Source organism: Paramormyrops kingsleyae, chromosome 13 (genome assembly GCF_048594095.1).
Source record: "Paramormyrops kingsleyae isolate MSU_618 chromosome 13, PKINGS_0.4, whole genome shotgun sequence".
NCBI classification, from domain to species: Eukaryota; Metazoa; Chordata; class Actinopteri; order Osteoglossiformes; family Mormyridae; genus Paramormyrops; species Paramormyrops kingsleyae.
The window spans coordinates 6,310,007-6,329,180 of record NC_132809.1 but is presented as its reverse complement, the minus strand read 5'-3'; the positions used below and the strand labels follow the sequence as shown (position 1 = coordinate 6,329,180).

General features: G+C 37.8%; 1 long non-coding RNA gene across 1 annotated transcript; it reads right to left on the bottom strand.

The window, feature by feature from the left end:
- Positions 1–5,519: 5,519 nt before the first annotated feature.
- On the bottom strand, positions 5,520–17,580 carry LOC140578143 (uncharacterized). Its single transcript, XR_011982158.1, has 4 exons — positions 16,511–17,580; positions 7,420–8,357; positions 7,101–7,262; positions 5,520–6,625 (listed from the first exon to the last, which is right to left on the bottom strand). It is a non-coding gene; the product is annotated as an uncharacterized lncRNA (long non-coding RNA).
- Between the last annotated feature and the right edge of the window lie 1,594 nt (positions 17,581–19,174).

Here is a 19,174-nt window from a genome sequence, read left to right as displayed (position 1 = left end):
CCTGCAAAGCCACAGGCTGATTTCACAGGCTGGGTTTACTTGTTTAAATCAGGGTTGACAGAAGGTGGGAGCGAGGCGTAGAAGCATGAAGAAAGGACTGCAATCTCAAGATAATGAAAGCATGAAATAAGTGAAACAGGCAGAAATATTTGCATAAAATCCTACTTTTAAATGCATTGCTGAGAACTTCTTTTTTGATAATAATCTTTATTTCCTAATATTTATTAATTTTTCTAGATTGCTCCCGTGTTTGAGAATGACTGCAAAACCTTATTTATTTTTTTCCCCATCAGTTCCTCTCCTGATTGTTGTAGTTCAACATCTTAATAAAAGAAATCACAGAACATAAATAGCTTTTGTGGTACTATCTCTCTACATGTGAATCACATACAAATTGACGTCAGCTTTTTTGTACCAAGGCTCTATATAGAATTGTCACTATCATAGAGATTGGGAATTCTAAATCTTGACTGGAGGACACTTTAGGAAACTTTATCTGGTGGACCTTACAAATGTCAAGAGATAGCTCTTTCTAGAAGCTGGGGGATCTTTCCTTTTAAACATTTGACTTGGATTGGATTCTCACTTTTCCAAGTAAAAAAGCATACATATTACATACATTTACCACTATGTTAAGGAAATGAAAACAGTCTCTGTCATAGTATAAGCTAACAAATAAAGGAATGGTAAAATACTTATGACACAGAAAAGGCTTGACAAACTAAATGTAATATTACTTTACTTTTTAAAATTTCAGCCAGTATATTTATATACCATTATTCCTATGTTGATATTCATGCCCATGGAGTAGCACATACTTTAAATACTGTAAATTATTATATTTTAGAAGTTGTTTTATAAGAGGCCACATTTCCACATGTATAATCACATACATAGTACATTGGAAAAGGCTTCAGACCCATTTTTTTAATGCAAACTACTTTGCATATTTAGAAACATACAAGTTGATATATAAAGGCATAACAAGTATTATAATTTTTTGGAGAAGATCATGCTGATGAAAAGTTTAGGATAAAATTATTGGTTTTTGTTTGTGTACCACTTCAGTAAAATTCAGATTTTTTTCATAAAAACCTAAGTCTCTATTGATAATTTTGGTCAGACTGGAAGGGAAAGAAAATAAATGCTTAAGGAAATGATAGAGTTTGTAAAACGGGCCAGTAATATAATTTTTTCTGAATATTGTGAATACGACATGGTTCACTATATATACAAGGGAAAACCTCATCATATAGTCCAGACGCTGCTTGAAAGAACCTACGTTGCAAAATATAGCTTCATAAGCAGAAGAACCCATTGAAAAGACAACGATTATTCTCAAAACCTGCATGGTTCAGTGGATGAGAATGGTTTGTCACATCAATTGGCCACATTATCTGGTCTGCATGATACTGTGAATGTGTATGGAACAAATTAAAAGTAAATACTGCAAGGGAATTTGCTTCAGTTTGCTAAAAGATATTAACAATGGGAGAGAATTCGATCCTGAGGACAGAGCCATAGCATAGCACATTATCTGGTCTGCATGATACTGTGAATGTGTATGGAGCAAATTAAAAGTAAATACTGCAAGGGAATTTGCTTCAGTTTGCTAAAAGATATTAACAATGGGAGAGAATTCGATCCTGAGGACAGAGCCATAGCAACACTCAAGAATACAAGGGTGCAGGTGCCTACTTGGATAGGACCATCATTCCCAGAGCATACAGAGATGATAGACACTGACCCATATGACATAAAGTATTACTATGGCCAAAGGTAATAATCTAAAATAGATGCTCACCAGGTTACGATAGTCCATGTTATGATATTTTGACTTTACGATAGGCAGATGTTTTCCCCTTCAGTACATTATTCAATAAATTACATGAGATATTCAGTTTTTAATTTATTAAATAGGTTTTGTGTTAATGATTTTACCGAACTGCAGTCAAATGTAAGTGTTTAAGCATGTTCTTAAGGTAGGCTAGGCTATAGGATATGATGTTTGTTAGGTTAGGTGTACAGTATTAAAATGCATTTTCACCTTACGATATCTTCGCCTTACAATAGGTTTATCAGAATGTAAACCCATCGTAGCTTGGGCAGAGACTGTATTAATATGTAGTGCATAAGGTTTATGCAAGTGAATGCAGGCTAGAATGTATAGAAAATGTATATCATTTGTAATCCTCATTTGCAGATTTTTCAAGGCACATTAGATGTTTTCCAGAGAGCTGTGGCTAATCATATACATTGATCAACCATAAAATTAAAACCACTTACAGGTTAAGTGAATAACATTGATTATCTCATTACAATGGAACCTATCAAGGGTGCCATTATATATCATGCAACTACAGCTCTTGAATACACCTTGAATACAATATTCCTGAAAAAGTTCATGTAGGCTATGATAGAAAGGTACTAGGACTCACAGTGTATCACAGCTTACTGTATATGGGATTCCTCTGCTGACCCATGTCCACCGCCTAAACCACCTAAAATGAGCATGTGAGCATCAGAACTGGACCATGGAGCAATGGAAGAAGACGGTCTGGTTTGATAAATCATGTTTTTTGTTACATCACAAGTACGAATGGGTCTGTGTTCATTAGGCTGGGGTGAAAAAATCAAAATTTCCAATAGCAATTTCCAAACTTTGTTCGCGTTCCGGAACCTGAAAATATTAACCTATTTCAAAAATATTTTGCACGTTTAATAACGAGGTCCAGTGATAACTTTTCCGCACTATTGGAAATTGCTATTCGAAATTTTGATTTTTTCACCCCACCCTAGTGTGCATCATTTACCTGTGTAAGAGATTGTACCAAGATGCAATATGGGAAGAAGGCAAGCCAGCATGTTCTGCCGGGAAACCTTGGGTCCTGGCATTCATATGAATGTTACTTTGACTCATAACACTTACCTACACTGCCCATCCAAAAAAAAAGTCGCCATTTGAATTTATATCAGCAAATACTTAAAAGCCAATGACTAGATCATTACTACAGTCCTGCAACGTTATGCAGCAATAAAGTAAAGTCAGCTGAGTACCTGAATCTACTGAATGGCCAGGTTACACCTCCATCCATCATAAATGGATTTTTTCTTCCCTGTTGGCATGGGCATATTCCAGGACAAGAATGCCAAGATTCAATGGGTTCAAATTGTCAAAGAGTGGTTCAGGGAGCATGAGGAATCATTTTCACGCGTGACTTGGTCACCACAGAGTTGTGACCTTAACCTCATTGAAGGTCTCCGGGATGTGATGAAGGAGGCTTTATGGAGTGGTTCAACTCACTTATCAATACAGGATCTTGGTGAGAAATGAATGCAAATCTGGATGAAAATAAAGGATGAGATGTTACATAAGCTTGTGGAAACAATGCCATGACAAATATGCGCCATAATCAAAGCTAAAGGCGGCCCAACAAAAAATTCAAATGGAGACTTTTTTTTTGGACGGGCAGTGTATGCATTATTAGAAAGTACACTTCTCCATGGCAATGGTATCCCCCAATGGCAGTAGCCTATTTCAGCAGGATAATGTGCCCTGCCACACTACAGAAATTGTTCACGAATGGTTGAAAAGAGTTGAATGTGTTGACTTAGCTTCCAAATTACCTATATCTCAATCTGATCAAAGCATGTACTGGACAAACAAGTACAATTCATGAAGGCACCACCTTGCAAATTACACAACTTAAAGGATCTGCTGTTAATGTTTTGGTGCCAGATTCCACAAGACACCTTCAGAGGTCTTGTGGAGTCCATGCCTTTATGAGTTAGAGCTGCTTTGGTGGCACAAGGGGGACCTACACAATATTAAGCAGGTGGTTGTAATGTTATGACTGATCGGTGTAATCTTTTCTTTTAATGCAACTACTTGGGAGTGTGGTAATTTCTACAGCAGAATACCTGCTACATTTTAATAATTTGGACATTAAATATAATATATACAAGGTCACTGCAATGGCCAGTGAGAAACTCATATTTAATTCATGATAAAGCAGAATATGCTGAATTTGACAGATGAGCACACAACTTGCATCTGTGAGCATGTTGCATTTTTATATGTCTCTGATTATATGTTATAGATGCATTTAGTTCATAACTTTCAGGAAAAGGTGGTTTATTTATTTTATTTATAGTTATGTTTAATAATAAATATGTCTTATGCACTCCTGCCTGCATTCTGCTCATCTGTCCAATTTCAATTTACACATCACTACTGAATGGCACTCGCTGCCCTAGCCCTATTCTGAGATAACCATGTTTTTCAAATGTGTTTACCAGTTTGATGTTATACCCTGCACTTTCTTTCCCAAATTTTAATAAAGAACAAATTTATGGGAAGTCTTAATTGCATGAATGTTCTCACTTTTATTTTAGCCTGTCAACACAGCCTTGCATATGTTTATTTTGGTTAAAATTACTTCCACTTTCATCTTTCACTCAGAGAGCTGTCCCCATCACAAGGGCTGCAAAAGGAATTTAGGCAAAATTCCAATGTTTAAATTTACTGCAGTCAATGGGGTTGACACTCAAGTATAAACAACTTTGATTCGCCTTTAGTTAGTAAGAATTTATATAACTAACAAGAACTAACCATTTTTTTTATTCCAATTGTCAACAATACAAGATGACCCATTTATAGTAAAGATATTGAAATTTCGCAACGTTACTTTTCTGAGGGCCAGTGTTGAAAATAAATTAATGGATGGATCACAATACTTTCTTCTCTAACCTTCTACTTGTTCACCTGTTATCTAATTCCTCCGGAACATCCACACTGTAAAACATTTCTAGTCTGTTAAACTTAGAAATGAAAGTTCACCTGCTGCCTTAAAAACATGAGTAAACTCAACTTGAAAATAACCATTGTTTCAACTCAAAAAGTTAAGTTATATAAATTAATCTAAATAAAGCATGTTCTTTGTCTCACCATTGTATTTCAAGTTGTCTGTCACACCCGGCTCCGTCCAACCCTCATGTGTGCCACGCCCCCCTCGTTAACCCGTGTTCTTCCCTGACGGATCTCACCTGTTGCTCGTTTTCCTCAGCTTGTTTAGTGTATTGTTTAGTGCCCTGGTCATCATTAAAGTCCCGTTTCCCCGAACCTCCGACTCTGTGATCCTGTTTACCCGCCCACTCACCGGCGTAGTGTGACATTGTCAAAGTTTATTTAAGTTATGATCATTTGTCGTTTAAACTTGAAAATCTATGTTAAAACAAGCAACTATGTTACATTATCCAGTCAAGAAAACTCACTGTATTTTGTCAATCAAGTACCCATTTCTGCAGCAGTTCAACTCTCAAGTTAACAATATTCATTTTAATTGCCATTTTAAGTTTAGAAGACTCATTTTTAAAAATTGTTTCTACTTAGATTTGTTTTCTTTATAAATGGCAAGTTCTTCCATTTCCTTAAATCTCATGATAAATCAAATTACAACTTTTGTTGAAAAATATACTTTTATTTCAATAAGAACAATGTAATACAAACTTTAACACTGTACATAGTATGTGCAAACATAACTCAGTCTTTACATTTGCATCTCACTATCCTGGCCTTCTCTCTTACTCTCTATCCCTTTCTCTACTTGCCTCATACCATATTTTTCAATCTCCCTTCCCTTACTCTCCCTCTTTTTCAAGACTTCAAATTGCCTCGTTGTAAGAACAAGCAGTACTTAACATAGCATCCTTGTTTTAAAAACATGTAACATTGACAACTCCTGACCAACATTCAAACTAAAATTTGTTTTAAAAGCAAAATAAGAACATGAAGATACATCACTGACTCTGTGAAAGCAATATTTAACACCCTTTCTACATGCCTCACCTTCTGTCTCCCCCTTACTCTCTATCCCTCTCTCTACTTGCCTCACCTTCTCTCTCCCCTTACTCTCTATTTGCCTCACCTTCTGTCTCCCCCCTTACTCTCTATCCTTCTCTCTACTTGCCTCACCTTCTCTCCCCCCTTACTCTCTATCCCTCTTTCTACTTGCCTCACCTTCTCTCCCCCTTACTCTCTATTTGCCTCACCTTCTCTTCCCCCTTACTCTCTATCTCTCTCTTCTTGCCTCACCTTATGTCTCCCCCCTTACTCTCTATCCCTCTTTCTACTTGCCTCACCTTCTCTCCCCCTTACTCTCTATCCCTCTCTCTACTTGCCTCACCTTCTCTCCCCCTTACTCTCTATCCCTCTCTCTACTTGCCTAAAACTACATCACTGGCTCTGTGGAAGCAATATTTAACATTGCAGTGTGACCATTTCCTCCTTCCAGTTTGAGATGTGCAGTCAGCAGTCTATACACAATTCCGCAGCAGTCTGTTTCTAAGTCCATGTATCCTAGCAGAGCACTGGTTGGGTTTTATCTTCATGATGACTCTTTGCATAAATTCAAATGATTACTTCATACTGCGAGGGTATTCCAGATTAAGGCAGTAGATGGTGCCCATTAGCATAGCAAAACCAGTAGGCACATCTCTGAGGCCATGAAGAGTGATCTTCAAGAATGATTTCAAGAGGAAAAGCATCATGCAAAGTGCCTTTATGTCCGATCAGAAGTCCTACCCGCATCCCCTTCATGATGATATCCAGGGTTTCACCATGAACCTAAAACAAATGGGCAGATTTAAACTTACATTTTATGCTATCAAGTAACATACTATACAGCTGAGATCAAGATATGCACAGTAAAATCACTCTGGATAGAATTCAAATTGACTAATGGCCACATGTTCTTTTGATTTGGTGCAGAGCACAATTTGGACTGCACTGCGAAATAATGCATAAAATCAACTCACATAATTAAGATATTATAATTATCATATTTCAGTCATAGAATAGCACTGAATCCAGTATTATCAGTGTCTTATCAATGTGGAAATAAATTTCCTTGCATCACACATCCTGATTATCTCAGAAGTATCCTCTGAGAAAAAACGCGGAAGACCAAGTAGGGCAGCTGTTCTTCTGTTCTGGTTTGTATCCTATGTACAGTACAAGTACAGACAAATACAAATCATTACATTACTTAGGCTGACAACCTCCGTTTAGTACAGATTGACAAGTTTATTTCTATACATGCCTCCTTATGAAGACACTGTAGAATACTGCTAAGGGTCAGCCTCCTGCTTGATGTAACACCAGCTTTGTACAGTTCTAAGAGACTTGGCACCAAGTCATCTAGCCCATCCAGGAATGACTGCAGCAGGTCTGTAGTGACGATTCTTTGGAACTCCGTACTTATCTGAAAGACAAATAAGACAGCAAAAATTAAAGTATATTTATGACACCTACAAATTACAAGCAATCTGATAACATTAATGTTTAAATAAACAAATATAGCATGTCATCGTAGTTCACCATAATACCATGGATGTCTTACAGTAGTTGGCACTGGTTACCTGTCTCTCATTAAACAATGCAGGCCACCTGTCCATGACTACAGTGATAGGTGGCTCATCACCAATGATTTCCTTTCTTCGCTGAGAGAATGTTGCCATCATCAGTTCATCAAGGAGCTGCAAATTTGGAGCACTCTTCTGCACCTCTAAGAGCATGGTCATCCTATTCTCCTCTGATTTCACTACACTTTGTCCTTCTGGTGGATCTGGCAAGTAGTATATCTCTCCCTTCTTTGACTTTTTGATTGCCTTGCTATTTGTCTGTCCCCTCTTTCTCTTATTTACAAGAACTTCAGGGCATCCAGCTGCCATCAACCTCTGACGGTAATTTCCCATCTTGAATTTTAGGCTGAATACCCAGCAATACCATCCTTTGGCAGAACCCGGCTCCCTCAGACAAGGATACTTTGCCACAAGAGCTGTGGCTACACTTTCATATTGGTCCTTACTTGGATAGGCAGTGATTTTGGATATGACATCTGCTAGTTTGTCCAGTATTTCACTTTTAACACCCGTGGAGATGACCATCAATGTTCCATCCTTGGCAAAGGCATCATTTGCTGCGCTCAGCTATAGTTCAACATCATGCGAGAAATTTGGAATAGCAAAAGGATTAGACCATTCCACTGGTGAAGCACTACTTGCGGAACTCAAGCTTGCTGTTTCTGATGTTGAATCAGAAATTCGTTCAGGAAAGGTGAACAAAACTTTCAGTGTTGCTCGATCAATTGGAAGGTCTTTAATGTCTGTCAAATTGCAGAGCTGATTTCCAAAGTCAGGATCTTCAAACTGTAGAATGAAGTTTCCTCGTAAACCCAGACTTATGCGTAGCACATCACATAACTCCTTCACTGACTCAGGAACACTCTCTAGGATGACACGTCATATTTCTTCTTCTGACACAAAAACGCGGAGAAGCATCTTGGAGGCATCAACAACTGTAACAGTGACGAAACACACTTTACCGTTAGAGTGGAAAAATACAAATTACATCCTATCTGAAAGCAGATGAAAAACAATAAAAGCAGGTAGGTGCACGAAATTGTACTATACAAGTAAAAAAAGTGCATGTCTGCAGTAAAAGTGTTGTGATTTGATCAGCAGTGACTTGCTGAGATGTAATAATAATGGAAGTTAAAAACAGAAATTTTAAGAATTAAAACAGTAAAAATAAAAGGGTTTTATAAAATGAGCATGGGTATTTTGAATACTTTGTCCCATTTAAATAAACAGTGGAGGTGAGTGAAACAGAGTCCAGACCTTCAAACTTGTCCCATATAGCCACTCTGATAGCAACATCTAAGATTCCCACAGATACAACAGATACCCGGCCAGTTTCGATGCTTAGTTTAAAAATACTTGGCATCTCCAAATAATATGCCAACATTAGTTGATGTCTTGATGCCAAAGTGTGCAGAATATTTTTGAAACTACCAGCATCACGAACCACCTTTTTAAAGAAAGAATGTTTAGCCTCAAATCTTATTGTCCAAAATTCAATTAGGGGACCAAATTTCTTGATTAACTCTGGATAGTGTTCAATATAATGGTGTTTAGGGCGCAATTTAGTACACGGAAAAACTTCTAAAAGTAACTGTCGGTGGTCAGAGATTTTGGATTGTAGGTAGCACAGGGTTTCTGTTGTGAATAAATGGCTGGATAACAATTCAACAATGTCCTTTAATTCAAGGATTATATGCCAAGTTTTTTCACCCTCTGGAATGCAGTGGCCAACCAACAGTGGAAGAAATCTTAAAAAAGCCCAGTTCTCGTGTCCATTGCCACCTATAGATCCATATCTTTGAAAGTTTGGTTGAATTATCTGAGGTCTGTTAGCTTTGTCATAGAATTCAAAGGGGAATGTTAAGATTCTATAATTAAGGTAATGCAATGTAAAGTACTTCTTAGCAATTAGATCTGACAGGCATATGCAGAGTTCTACAGGTACAATTCCTTCCAGTGCATCATGTAGAAAATCAGGTGGAAATCCTTTTGCAGCATGAAAGTGGGTCAGTCTGTTTAAAGGACAGTCTTTCTTCACACCATCAACACAAGACACATCAGTTTGCTTAAGCACATTAACAGCTTCATCATACAACGCTGGTGTTCTAAAAGTGAAAAAAACACTTCTGACATCATACTGCTGAATATCTACACGATTTGCCAAACAAAATCTGCAAAATTTGTTAACATTAAAACACTCTTGAAATCCAGCAAGTGAGTGCGCACCCAAGTTGTCTGCAGACATGCACAAAACTGTCCCTTTAACATTAAAGCCAAGACTCTGAACAAACACACCTTCTTTCTCAAGAAGCTCAAGATGCCTTATCAGAGGCTCCAGAACCTTGTTGTAACCATATTCTTTAATCTGTACAGTTTTGCATAATACAGCTAAATATATTGATGTTAACGTTGATCTAAATTTTATGGGCAAATTGGCTATCACCCAATATATACCACAAACTTTGTGCTTCTTTTTTGAACTACCTAAAGGATTACAAATTTCAAAATCATCAATATACTGTATAGTTCAATAGCTATACTTAATTCTTCAGATAGCAGTTTATTTTCTTTAAAGTACTGTCCATCTTGAAATGAACTGTAATGACCTTCCTGTTGATTGGATCTCCTTAGTGTTTGAATTACCTCATTTCTTTCCAACAGTTTACTCAGCAAATCTAAAATTGGTACATAAGAACATAAGAACATTACAAACGAGAGGAGGCCATTTGGCCCATCGAGCTCGCTTGGGGAGAACTTAACTAATAGCTCAGAGTTGTTAAAATCTTATCTAGCTCTGATTTAAAGGAACCCAAGGATTCAGCTTGCACTACGTTATCAGGAAGACTATTCCATACTCTGACTACACGCTGTGTAAAGAAGTGCTTCCTTAAATCCAGTTTGAAATGTTCTCCCGCTAATTTCCACCTATGGCCACGAGTTCTTGTATTTGAACTAATGCTGAAGTAACTATTCGGTTGAACAGCATCCAAACCTGTTAGAATCTTATAGACCTGGATCATGTCCCCCCTCAGTCTCCTTTGCTTGAGGCTGAACAGATTTAGCTCAAATAACCTTTCCTCGTATGACATTCCTCTAAGACCAGGAATCATTCTTGTGGCCCTACGCTGTACCTTTTCTAAGGCCGCTATGTCCTTTTTAAGATATGGTGACCAAACCTGTACACAATATTCTAGGTGAGGTCTCACCAAGGAATTGTATAATCTTAGCATTACCTCCCTTGACTTAAACTCCACACACCTGGAGATATACCCCAACATCCTATTGGCCTTTTTTATTGCTTCCCCGCACTGGCGAGAATGAGACATGGAAGCATCAACATACACACCAAGGTCTTTCTCATAATCAGCTACCTTTATTTCAGTAGGTCCCATAAAATACCTGTACTTTATATTTCTGCTCCCTACATGGAGTACCTTACATTTGTCTATGTTAAATTTCATCTGCCAGGTGTCAGCCCAGTCACTAATTAAATTAAGATCCCGCTGTAGCTGCTGAGCCGCTAGTTCAGTATCTGCTACACCACCCACCTTGGTGTCATCTGCAAATTTCACCAGTTTACTGTATATATTGGTGTCTATATCATTTATGTAAATTAGGAACAAAAGTGGTCCTAAAATTGAACCCTGCGGTACCCCACTATGAACGCAGGCCCACTGTGACATTGAGCCTCTTATAACTACTCGCTGCTTCCTATCCGTTAACCAGTTATCAATCCAGGTCGCTACAGTTCCTAAAATACTTGTCGCTTTGAGTTTAAGTGAGAGCCTCTTGTGGGGAACAACATCAAAAGCCTTTAGGAAATCTAAGTAGATGACATCATAGGCCTGCCTTCTTATCATCAACTTCCTGAGTAGCTTCCTCAAAAAACTCCAACAGATTTGTTAAACAGGATCTACCTCTCCTAAATCCATGCTGGCTATCCCTCAAAATGTTATTTGAGTCCAGGTAATCTACCATTTTCTCTTTGATTATAGCCTCCATAACTTTACCAGTTATACAAGTTAGATTGATTGGCCTATAGTTTGACAAATTACTTCTATCCCCTTTTTTGAAAATGGGCGTTATGTTGGCATGCTTCCAATCAGAAGGTACCACACCTTCAGATAAGGATTTTTGAAACAGTAATGTTAAGGGTCGGCAAATAATATCCCTCATCTCTTTTAACACTATAGGTAAGATTCCATCAGGGCCCTGTGATTTATTTATTTTGAGCTTAGCTAGGCTTTGCAAAACATCAGCTTCAGTTATATATATATTAGTTATAGACGATGTTGGATTAGTAATAAGAACTGGTAAGTTACTAGTGTCCTCAACAGTGAATACCCGTGCAAAACTATCATTGAACTCATTTACTATGTCAATGTTGTTTTCAATTATAAGACCCTTACTATCCTGCAGATTAGTAATTTCAGCTTTTAGAGCTCTTTTAGAGTTAAAATACTGGAAGAAACTTTTAACGTCATCCTTAGCCTCCAATGCGATCTTCCTTTCGACATTCCTTTTAGCTCGTCTAATGTCATTTTTTAATTCAGCCTGTAGATTTAGATACTCTTGCTTTATTATGTCATCATCAGTTATTTTCCATCTCTGGAACAAAGCCCTTTTCCTCCTTACTTTATACTTTATTTCCCTATTAAACCACGTAGGATGCAATTTCCTAGATTTATTCTTGCTGGAAACAGGTACTGTATGAAGTCCTCTTGCACTTGCAATAATGTGCTTTTAAAAAATTCCCATGCCTCTTCAACAGTTTTGTTATTTAACTCCATCCAGTTCACAGTTTCTAGTTTTAATCTCATACAATTGAAGTTAGCCTTCCTAACATTATATATTTTTGATTTGGACTTTGCTCTTCGGGCACTAAACTTAACCTCAAATTTAACCATGTTATGATCGCTACTGTCAAGTGGTTCTAAAACATCTAATTTACCAATCCTGTCCTGGTTATTAGACAAAACAAGATCAAGAATGGCATCTCCCCTTGTAGGGGTGTTAACAAACTGAGTAAAAAAACAATCCTGTACTAATTCCACCATCTCAAGTTCATTTTCAGAAGAGCCAGCAACAATGTCCCACTGCATCCCCGGTAGATTAAAATCACCCATAACTACCACATCATTTTTATTGCTCATAATCCTAATATCACTGTATAACAATCTGCTTTCCTCAGCAGCTACATTGGGTGCTCTGTAACAAACACCGACACAAAAGTGTGTTTTTTTTCTTGTGCATTTAAGACATACTCAACTGGATCAATAACAGTAAAGTTCTTTCTATAAAATGACTGCCTTTTGCGTTCTGTGCCAAGAGGCCCCTTCCTGGAGAGCAATTTGAGTGGGTTCAAAGTATGTATTTCTTCAGTCAATAAAGTTACAACAGAATCATCCACTATACAATTATTGTCTTTCAAAACTGTATCAACGACAGTCTTTATATTTTGATGCGCAAATTCTCCAGTGCAAAATAACGCATCAATTATTTCCTGTACTGCTGATTTTGAAACATGTAAAAGTGCTTGCATGCGGAGAAATAAACAACCCAACTGACGATGAATGGCATCTCCATTTTCTAGCCTAGGTTCAGCTTCAGGTAAAAAATCACATACAAGTAAATTTTCAGTGTCTGAAACAAAATCGTCTTCTGCTAAACTTTCCGAAAGTGTGCTGTTCACCAAAAGCTTTGTTCTGAAATTTTCTAAGGTGGAAGACTTATGATTGCGACTTCTGTTAGCAGTGAATGTTGACAGCACGCTAGACTTAAAAAAGCAACCTTTGAATGGACATTTAACAACTTCTTTGTTTCTTAAATGAATCTTCAGGTGAGTGAAGTATTTGTTAATGTCACTTGGCTCCAAGAAGGTACACAATTCACAGGATAATTTGGTTACAATTTTCAAAGCATCTCTTATATGCTCTTTCAAATGAATTTTAAGTTCTGCTTGGGTGCGAAATGTTCTCAAACAGTCCTCGTAAATACAGAGAAGGCCTGAAGATGTTCTATAATGCCCATGATGCTCTTTGTAGTGATGTATTATTCTTCCTTGGCCATTAGTGGAGAAAGGACAAAACTTACATTTCCACTTCATGAAAGACCCTGCTTGACGAAATCCGAAAGAAGAAACAAAAAATAAACTGGCAGTACATTATCACTTAAAAATTATTAGGTTAATCAAAATTTAATTTAAGCAAAAATATGCTCATGGGACCCACTTCAGCTGCCAAATATAATAGAAAGCCCAAGAAATGCCATTAACTCACACTATAAATTACTGTGATCGCTCATAAACAGATGTTTTGCAAAACTAACATTTGAAAAATGAAAAAGCAAGTAAAAACTTAAGGTGTTTATGTTCGGCCCTAAATACCCGGGAGTATTTTTTATTCCAGTAATGTTACAAGCATTTAGGGAATTTGTACTTTTTGTATTTTTAAAGATAATCTGAAAACATGCCTGCCTACTTAAAATAATCGCGAAATGCTTTAGTGGTTTATTAAACTACTTTACCGTTTGAGGGAATGAATGAGCTATGACTATCTTTTCTTTTTCAAAACAACAAAAAACCACGACATTATTTCAATGCTAATCAACACAAACTCAAGAACAGAATTTTAAGAAAAAAATATACAGACTCACCTCCTGCCAACGTTCTTTCTCCGCAGAGAAACTTAACGCACCCTAACTCACTAAAAGATTTATTGTATGATGAAGGTATTATCATCAATTCAATTCAAAATATGTCTAATGTGAGAAAATTTTAACTTTTAATTGAAAATTGAAACTTCTAATTGAAAATTGAAACTTTATTTGAATTCCTAAGAGGGATTTCAAGTCTTAATTTTCTGCAATTAATGAGTTTTCTTGTGACCCTGCACTGGATAAGTGGTTGGAAGAAGGATGGATGAACGGATGAATTGATGGATGGATAGATGGATGAATGATTTAATTATGAATTTTTGAGTCCTAAAATTATGGATTTTATGATGGGGCATGATAGATGGTGATCCACATGCAGCTTACAAGCATGGGAACTTTAATATTCATAAAATTAGAAATGCTGAAGAAACGCACACTTGGATCAAGGGGACCATCAAATCATAACATATGCAGGAAACGCAATCAAACACATACAATGACTGACAGAGGAACAGGGCGTGGGCAGACACACACTGGTAATGAGGCCTAAACAGAACAGAATGAGTCATTAACAATCAACCAAAACACTAGGGCCTAGGAACTACACTGGAGATACATGAAATATAGGACATAACTACAAAACTGGGCACAGGCAGGGTAAACCAGGAACAAAGACAAAGGAATAATACAGAGTACATATACACGAGCAACATAATTAAGATGGGGCAAGAACTGATAAAATGTCCAACATATTTTTGGAGATTACTTGAACCTATGACAGCAAGGAATCACAGTTACTCAGCCACACACTCAGCCCATTCAGCCACTGATGGCCCAGGGAACAAAGACAAATAGTAAGGACTGAGAAAGGCGGTTAACCAAGGAAAACAGGAGAAAGAACTGGATGGCCAGCAACACCTGCTGGCCAATCCGGGAAATGGCATACAGAAAGAGACAAGGCAGAGACTGATCCTGACAGACACACATATGCAATCAAAGTTAGTTGCAAGAATTATTGTACATTTACTGAATTCTTAATCTTTGTTGATTGATTTGTATACTTATAATCAAGCAATACTCACGAGAGTAAAAAGTATAATGGCCTGAGTTCAAGTCTAAACCCTGAAGTACCTGTAATGACTTTGACTTTGCCTGCACTGCAGTAAAGAACAAACAGTGTTATTATGAGGCAAATTCACCAAACCTGTGGATTACTGACTAGGACAACTGCTGCAATATCTCATGACAGTGTTTCTAGGTAGTATATTACATCTTCAGAAACCATCTGCAAGGATGTATTTCCTTAAAAGCTTTTACATTTCAACACTGTCGTAGAGCTTTCAGAGTTCCATTGTCGAGTTTGCTCAGCATTCTGCATCATGCAGTCTCACTAACCTATCTGTAAGGAAGGGGGTGGTTTCTGTGCCAATAAATAAAGGTGTCAGGCCAAAGCAAGATGGAGATTGAACAGCTTGTGATACGGGGGTGCAGATATGTCATGATTTCACCCAAAGATGGTGATAGACATTACACTGTTGTGTTGTCCAAGAACTGTTTAATTCCAACTCATTTTTGTGGGGGAAAAAGTAAAAAAACTAACACTGATTCTTTTGTCCAATAATGAATGACTAATTTAACATCTGTGGAAAGATATTTTGTGTAATGTGTAGTACACAGAAGCAATATGTACCTAATCAACTTTAAAAATTAGTTTTTTTCTTTAATGTTGCTACTGTTGGGTAGTAGGACACAAACAAAGAAAATGAAAGTCTATTTTTCTCACAATTTTCAGTAGTACCATATTTAGGCCCAATCCCAATACCCCCACTTAGCCCTATCCCTCCATTTTGCACGTACCCGCGTAGGGTAGTGTTGTCCCATTTCTTTTTAGCAGCGAGGGGTAGTGGTGTTCAGCACTCATGATAGCCCTCGAAACGGAGATTTTTCAGATGCTGACTCAAAACCGAGTGAAAGAAGAAAATTCCCACAATACATTGCAATATACAACAAGAAAAGAAAAGATGGCTAGCGGTGTGGGGATAGAAGCTCATAAATGTAATACATCTTTATAAATACGCTTGCAAAAAAATGTAATTCTTAGCGGAATATCTTAGTTTAATGTAAGAGAAACGGAGTATTAGGTTGAATTTTTCAAAAACAATTTTCTGAAAATTGCTAATTCCGTGCGTAGAGACAGAGCTGTATCTCTGTAGTATTTATAGAAAAAAAACCGAGCAGGGGTGAGTTTCACAAAACCGTCAAAGAATTAAGAACGTATTTATTCAGAGAGAGAGCATTCAAAGTCCTTTTTATGTAGTTTGGCTACGACACTTTTGGGAAACTCACCCCCGATTGTTGATACACATTACTTAACTTGAAAGTCCTCTTTCATTAAAGCTGCCTAAATGGTATCAGAGCAAACAAATGATTTTACCTTTAAAATGTTCCATGTGTTCATGCATACAGGGTAATAAAACAAACCCGCAGACATATAGCACATGTACTTTTAAAAAAGTTGAGGTAAAAAAAACATTGCATTGTACCGCGATGCACTATATTTAAGCATGCGGCGTTTGGATAGCGTTTGCTAAACGGTACATAAAATAATATGTTTATTCTAATTTGTATGTTAATCGCTGTGTACATGCACAGAAAGTCACATTTATAAAAGGAAATAGTATGCCAAATACATTAAGCAATGAAAATTAGGTACATTATAGGGGTGGAGCCGAACCCGAATACGGTATTCGGAAAGGCACAAATAATGTGTTTTTTACGAATACTTATTTCGAACAAATACTTAAAAAAATATTTGTATTCGGGAACAAGAAAAACTTCATATCAAAAAGCTGCGTTTCCTCTTCAGACCGCAGTGCATGCCCGGAAGAGTGAGTGAGTGAGTGAGTGAGTGAGTTCAGGAGTCGGGGGGGGAGTAAAAGAGGTGACTGACACAGGCTGCTCCACACAGTAACAGAGAAGGCTCGGCTCACCGAAAAAAGACTTAACTGTATCACTATTTTTGTTGAATAGATTTTTGTACCTTAACTGGGTTCCGGAGGCAGTTTATAACTTTCGGGAAGCAGAGTTTGATCGGGAGATTATTCCATTACGCTGCATTATTGACGTCTGCAATCAGGTGCTCTCATGTTCGCTCTGTTTACGTAGCTCTGTTAGCTCGGTAATTTAGACAATAGGCTGTTGACAGAGTAACGTTAACGTTTGGTTAAAAAGGTTAAAACAATGCTTGTGTAGTTGTGTCGAATTGTATGCACTTGTAGGAGTTATATGGTACGTTTAAGTTACTGTCTACTGCATATCCATAATTATTATAATGGATATAATTAAAGAATACTTACACTATAGCGTAAATTAGAAGTGCAACGCAAAAAAACTGGATTTTTACGCCTATTTTGAATTTTACTCGAATACGAATACAAATACAAATACTTTTCCCCCCTCAACAAATACAAATACAGATACAAATACCGGCTGCTTTGCACACCCCTAGTACATTATATTATGAACATTGTGACACAGGTAAACCGACAGGTAAAACTTTAGCCAGGCACTCTAGCTGACACAAACACGAGTCGTTTTTAAACGATATCTCATAAATAACCACAAGCGTTAGCAGGCGTCTTCTGCGAGTATTCATCACGCGGAGTATGATGATTAAAATGAACGCAGTCGACAACGCCATACCTTGAGCCAGCATTGTTACAAACAAATGCAAAGTCGCAGGTGTGAAACATATGTGTAATGATCGACTGCTGATGACGTAAGCGAGTGATGTCCCGATTCCTAGGTAAAGATTTCAAGCCCTACCCCTTGTGGTTACGATCTGTGAAGTCAACTTCGGAAGGGAGGGCCCTCGAAATCTAGTGGTAGGGCTAAGGGAGGAGAAATGGGATTGGGCCTTACTATACATCAATACATGGTGGAAATTATGACGCAAGAAAAGTGGTTGCATCAAATCACTCAGTTGGTTGCATTCTAGTCTGAATGACCTACTAAGTGGTTCTGGGCGCTTTGGGTAAGGGTAGGGTGACTACCTAATCCATATCAGGGGAGGAAATATGAGCTAGGACAGGATATGTAAACTACCATTTCAATTAAAAAGACTTGGATTTCACTTAAGCCCTGAGTTCTTGCTGTGTCCTGGTTGGTCAGTCTCCTATAATCATGCATGCGTCATTAATGTCAATGTGAAACAGCTGGATAAGTCTTTCAATCAAGGAAACAAACCAGTAAAAGCACAAGAGGAATTAAACTAATTAGCCAAGCATAGGAGCCTTTCAATGTTAGAGTAGTTTTTAAAACCTTAAGTAGTTCATAGTGTCCCCCTTGGCATGTATTAGGCAGCCACCCTAAGTGAGGGGTGGGATTCTGTGTTATATTCTCCCCCTTGCATGCTCAAGGTTTTTAGGTGGTGGTATGTACCTTTAAAGGATAAAAAGTTGGAAGCCAGAGACCACTGCTTTGGCAGAGATATAAATTTTTGAGCTGTGTAAGGACTTTTTGGATAATGCCCCGTACGCATGTAGTGCACCGGCTCAAGAAAATCAGAGCTCTTCCATTATGCCAGTTCTGTCTGCCATTTTGATCTTTTGCCTGCCATTGCAGCACAACCAAATATGTTTGCATGTTCTTTTACTAATATTCTGCCTGCTAGGTGGCTTATCTGCAGCTGTAGTCAGACTACTGTATGGCCACACGGCATGCCCAACTTGCACTACATGGAATTGGTTTTGATATACAGCGGGAGCTTCAACAAGGCCACCACCTTCACTCTAAGCAGCCCACTGAAATAGTTTAACTTCACAATTCATGGGTCGCTTCAGATCCTTCACAGACCCACTGTGCCCATAGCTGGTGGACATGAGGTAAAGGGCAATGCCAACGAGGAGAAGACAGGCCATAATTGCAGGGCCCCAATTGCAGGCTGGTAATGAGAATTCAGTGGCTCCATGTTTACTTTGTCTTCTGTGAAGTGCTAATCAGGCCCAGCTAATGTGTCCCCGATTTAAATGTGACAGAAGTGATACATATTACACACATGCTACAGGCAGCAATTAACAGAAGACTTCAAACTGGGAAA